This window comes from Solanum pennellii, chromosome 9 (genome assembly GCF_001406875.1).
Source record: "Solanum pennellii chromosome 9, SPENNV200".
In the NCBI taxonomy this organism is placed as follows: Eukaryota; Viridiplantae; Streptophyta; class Magnoliopsida; order Solanales; family Solanaceae; genus Solanum; species Solanum pennellii.
This window is the reverse complement of record NC_028645.1, coordinates 80,076,608-80,082,072: the sequence shown is the minus strand read 5'-3', so window position 1 is coordinate 80,082,072 and position 5,465 is coordinate 80,076,608. Positions and strand designations below refer to the sequence as shown.

General features: G+C 47.4%; 1 non-coding gene across 1 annotated transcript; it reads left to right on the top strand.

The window, feature by feature from the left end:
- The first annotated feature begins 4,936 nt into the window (after positions 1-4,936).
- Positions 4,937-5,008, top strand: TRNAN-GUU. Its single transcript has one exon. It is a non-coding gene; the product is annotated as a tRNA-Asn (tRNA).
- The last annotated feature ends 457 nt before the right edge of the window (positions 5,009-5,465 follow it).

Sequence of the window (5,465 nt, the reverse complement as noted above, 5' to 3'; positions counted from 1 at the left end):
CCACACTGGGCGGCCTTCTCTTCAGTCTCCCGATGCAATTGGGCTATTTCCGCAGGAGAAAGGCCTACTGGAATCTCGTTGAGGTCTGGAAGCGCAGGTGCAGGATCCGCGCAAAAGGCTATTGAAGGGGCGGCGAATGCTGGAAAAGCTAAAGCAAACCAGAAAGGATTTTTATTCAAAATCGTACTTGTGTTTTTAGAAAAAGAAAATCATAAGGAAACATTATGATTATGAAAAGAAAAATCTTACTAAAGAGAGAAGTCTATTAGACAATAAAGTACATATACTATATACACTATATACGATATTCTTAGAAAAAACCTCAGGATTAAATAAAAGAAAGATATATACTAAAAACAAACTATAATGATATTCAACACTTTATGGGTGTTGACCCAAGTAGGCCTAGGCCAAGACAAGACACCTTCCTTCACTCTGCAATAGCCCGACGACCCCTCTCTTCACAAGTAGGCTTGGCGCTTAGTCGATTTGAAAGGCTGGAAAGATGCAAGAAGACTGAGGAGGCGCTGGAGTGAAGTGATTCCGGGGCTGGGATCACGAACGGGAATCTAAATAGAAAAGAAGGCTAAGGTCGAGATAGTCTTGGCTAAGCAATTCATCTACCTTCTTTGTGAGGTATTATTATTCTAATTCACATTATTCTTTTAGGTAATAATCGCCTTATTTCTGTCTTATTTCTTTCTTGTAGTACTGTCGGTCTAAGGAGAGGAATGGAAGTAGTCGTCTTGCTTCTTTTCTTTGGATCCGCTTATGTCTCTACTTCGCTTGATTCTCATGCCAGTGGACTCCATGCTCTGTTTTTGGCCTTATTAGCTTGATTTCATAAGTGAGCATTTTAAATTGAATAGATAGTGAGAAAAGCGCCTTTCGTGATTCAAGTAGTAAGCTCGGATTCATGATTGAGAAAGAAATCTTCCAAGCGCGGCTTTAGCTGAATCTATTATAGGGTAGGCTCTTTGGATAGATTGCCTTAAGGCGATGGAGGCCCACATATTTTGAATCTCGGCTCCCCTCAAGGAAAAAGCGGGATACTTAGCTGAAAGGGTGAACAAGGCCGAGCGCCTTCAAAGGTTGCTCCAGTCGCCTGAAGCCTTGTGGATTGATTGTGGGGGATTTAGGCGTGTCACGCCAACCATCTTCCAGTTCCTGGATAATCGTTCCCGGATAATGCTTGCCGCAGGGGCTAACCCTATCTTCGCGCATACTTCCTTGGTTGTCTGGGAGTTGAATCAGAAGCATCGAATGAAAGGTTCTTTCCAAGACCATCTGCTATTGAATCAGCTGCTGTTGCCGGGCGAGATTCTATCTTTTCCTTGNATGGGGGAAGAATGGCTGACACGTTGACTGCCTTCGATAGACGAAAAAAAACCCAAGCGGTCTAACCTAACCCCCAGGGCGGACCCCAACCGAAAGGCGCTAGACGGACTAAGGGCAAGCGAGATAAAGAAAGCAGCTGGCCCTATGTGTAAAACCTTGCCGCGGGAGAGTCTTTCTCCAATGAGAATAAAGAAAGTTTTTGGGCAAGACAAGAAAGGAACTCGCCCTTTGACACCAAGGGATAAGAGCTGATTGCTGGCGATGACTTGGTGAAGGGAATCTATGAGAGAAGGTTCTCGAACCGGGTTACGACCAACGCGGAACCAACGAGTTCAGTCGAACAAGGTAACGAGTCTAAGGGAAGGATCAAGCTTGAAAGGAATGGACGGGCGTAGGCTTAATAGTGAACGCAGACCCCCCTGCTTATAGATATGAGATCAATGACTTAAATAAAAGAAAGATGTCGAGAGAAAGTCTTAGCCCTTAAAATGCGTTGCGAAGAGAGATCGAAGACGAAGATTTTCTGACGCAGTGCGGGCACTGGATGGAAAAGACAGATAAAGGAACAACCCACCGGAAGGGCATACCTCAAGGGGCACCAATCTCCCCCGGCAAAGATCTATCTGCGCGAAGCCGACCTATGGATAGAAAGAAAGATGCAGGAAAGGAAAATGAAAGAAGAAATCCAAATTTGCTTTGGGAGTGTGAGATAGGCAGACGGGGAGTACGCAGCCGAACAACCGCTGGGGTTTCCAGCAGTGATAGCTGAACTAATCAGATGGGCCGCCCCAAACCTGGAGCTGACATTTAAATCGGGAATCAACATCGGGTCCCGGCTATCCGAAAAACGCAGACTGAAGCGGAAGATCACAAAATGCAACACAACAAGGGGGTCGTTAGACCGTAGCTTGCGCGAAGGAAGAAGCTAATCAATCAGAATTGAGACAGGGAGGAGAGGCGAAAGAGAGATTTTCGAGCCTGCAAGCAGCAAGCAACAACGGCTTTTCCGCCGTTGCGCGCTAGCTTGTAGTTTAGGGGTATAGTAGGGGTGCCCCTTTCTCAAACTTTTCTATAATATAAGGTAAGCTTTTTGGAACCCTAGTTTTGGAGTTTTCCCCAACCAACCTATACCTTACTAATAAAAAGGGGCTTCCCTTTTTCAGCTGCATTGCACTGCCGCATAAACAATGGATCCGCTGGGCTGGATGAGCAACCTTCTATCTGGCCTCTGTACCAATAGTAGAGTGGCTTGCTACTTTCAATCAGAAAAGGAAGATTGAGCAAGGCAAAGGAGAAAGGAGTTGTCCCCCCTTCTCTGGTAACCCGCCGCCGCATATGTAGAAAAAGAAGGAGCGGAGAAGGAAGAACAACCGTTTTACTTTGGCACATGAGGTGGCGGGTTTGGCTAGGTAACATAATGGAAATGTATCGGACTGCAAATCCTGGAATGACGGTTCGACCCCGTCCTTGGCCTCGAGGAGTGGTGAGCAGCACGGAACTTGTTTCAATCAAATGGCATAGTATTAGGGTAGGAGGCTTTCCTTTGTTATAGAAATCCACAGACAAGATTCTGGAACTTCCAAACCAAAGAAATGCAAGATGAGAAGGAGCTTTTTACGTTACGCTTCAATAGAATGAATTCGGTAAGGGTAGAATAGGCCCTATGGTCGATCGAAGGTGCTGTGCCACTTGAACTCAAATCTATCTGACCTTCAATCCATCTTTGTCCAGCCAGCTCATAACAAAATGTTAGACCAAGGCTGACACAACCGAATTGGTTGAGGAAAAGGAACCCCCAGCGACCAAGCACTCCCGCCCCCAAAAGCGGAGACCGAAGAACCGCCAGGTTGTCGAGGACACGTCTGAAGAGGAGGCGGGCGCCCTCTAAGTTGACCACCCTACCCACTAATGGACTATGAGGGGGGGGAAGGCGAACGGGAACCGACCGAAAACCCGAACCGCTTGACTGACCCCTTCATAGTCCATTCATTAAGGTTGGGGATGGCTGGAACCAATCAGAAGTGCAAATCGCGCAAGCGAAGCCGGGAAACGGACCGCAGCGCAACGACTAGGACTCGTGTCGGAGGAGTTTTGAGCGTGAGCTAACACTCATGCAGCGGCAAGGACCCGCAACTCTCGAAGGGGCCACCAACCGCCCGAATCACTGTAGCAAACCCTCTCTTTACTCAATGGATAGCGCTTATTCTCTTTCAATCAACAAAATGAGAAATGGGGGAGAAATCAAAAAAAGAGGTCTTTATTGAAGAGGCTTTGCACCTGAAATAGGACTAATGCAGATCCAGAAGAATGGTCTGGGCTTTCGAAAAGATGAAGATGCAAGGGGTAAAGAGACAGTCTTTTGAACAACCAAGCTGACATAAGGATTCTAGCTCGCGCCCACTTAGAGCAGATGGAGATTCTCGGACGGGGAAAAGCGGCACTCGACATCTATTAAACAAGACCAAGAACAAAGCCATACCATGCCCTCGGGAGAAAGTAGTGATGATTGCCATGAATGCTGCCCTCGAGGACGTGTACAAGAAGGTCTTTGCCGATTCCTATCAACATGGTGCATCTCTTAGTAGAGGGGCGTGAAAAGTGGAGACTTTGACCGTAGGGATCAATTGATAGACATTTTTCTTGAGGAAGAGAATCCAGGATGAACGCTTTTTTCATTCGCTATGCGCTGACTGGATGCGTACTCGCGTGATCAATCGATGGACGGGGGAATTGCGTGAATGATGAGACCGGCCTAACCTAAAGTCAAGGCTCTTCCCTCTCTTGATGGCGAATCTTGATTGACTGACACTAGGAACCGATTCGGAGAAAGAAGAAGCATGGCATGAGATAGGCGGCGGAGAAATTTCCGATAGCGAATTACTTGACTCGATGGATGGAGGGAGAGCCCTCCAACTCAAGCACGAAATCAATGTTGAGTCAACGATCATCGAGAGGGGTACCACCAAGCGGGATCGAGACCAGCCCCTTGTATAGGCATAGGGTTCCAAACCTGCGCTTCTCCAAATATCCCATAAATCTAAAGAAAGTAGGGACTTCAAAGCTTGGCTAAGAAGGGAGAAAGTTGACTCTGAGAAAGAAAAGGGGCGCCCTAGCGGCAATCAAAAAACAGCGCCAACGAGCAAGAAAGGGCCCCTTCCTATAGATAGGGCCTTAGCGCTTTACTAATAACACACATATATAGGGCTTACTTTTTTCAGCTTGATCGGAATCGATTCTATGATTGAATAGCAGAAGTGCTACTTAGTAGTAGAAACTCGGAGAGACAGACAGAGAGGGGACTCTTTCATACCTGCTAACTCCTAGGATGAGAAGTAGGTCCCTNTATTTTCTTTCCTCGGCGAGTGAAGTTTCTGCAAAGGGCGCAGCTGCTGCGCGAACGCCGTTGCGCCTTAGCGCATCCCCTTTCTTGCTCGTTAGCGCTGTTTTTTGATTGCAGCTAGCGCGCTTGACTAATAAGATAGAAAGGGCCTTTCTCGCTTGTTTGAAGCCATATAAGGCTTTCCTCAATCGGCAAACAAGGGGGAAGTCTGCCACACCAACCCTTTAAGAGATAGGGACNCAACATTAAGTCCGTTGTTCCTCAGTAGCTCAGTGGTAGAGCGGTCGGCTGTTAACCGATTGGTCGTAGGTTCGAATCCTACTTGGGGAGATTTTTTAGTTATCGCCTTTCTGACCTAGCGCTTGCCTCCGGTGGTGNTAGTAGGAACTGCGCAGTCTTCCCCAAAAAGGGCGGGAAGACCTTTGACCTGGGCTGGGGAGGGATTGGGGTCGCTTTTCTTTAGGACTTTAGTCCGTAACAAGGCTCGAAGACCTCCGGCTGGATTTGAAATGAATCAGGTAGGGCATCCGTTTACGACGGGGGGGGAATTAGCAGTTTTCTCTATTTTCTTCAATGGCAGGAAATAGGCATCAGCGGGGGGATATGGGAGGAAACCAGGCTGCAGGAATTCAAATTGCTCCTTCGGATCACTAGGTAAAATATTGACTCACACATACCGCGGTGTATTGTTGTCACCTCACATAGTCGCACCTACCAGCAACAAGACGACTACTCCCTGCACGCCACTAAACGGCGCTATTTAACGCTTGGGTTCGCCCAATACAAG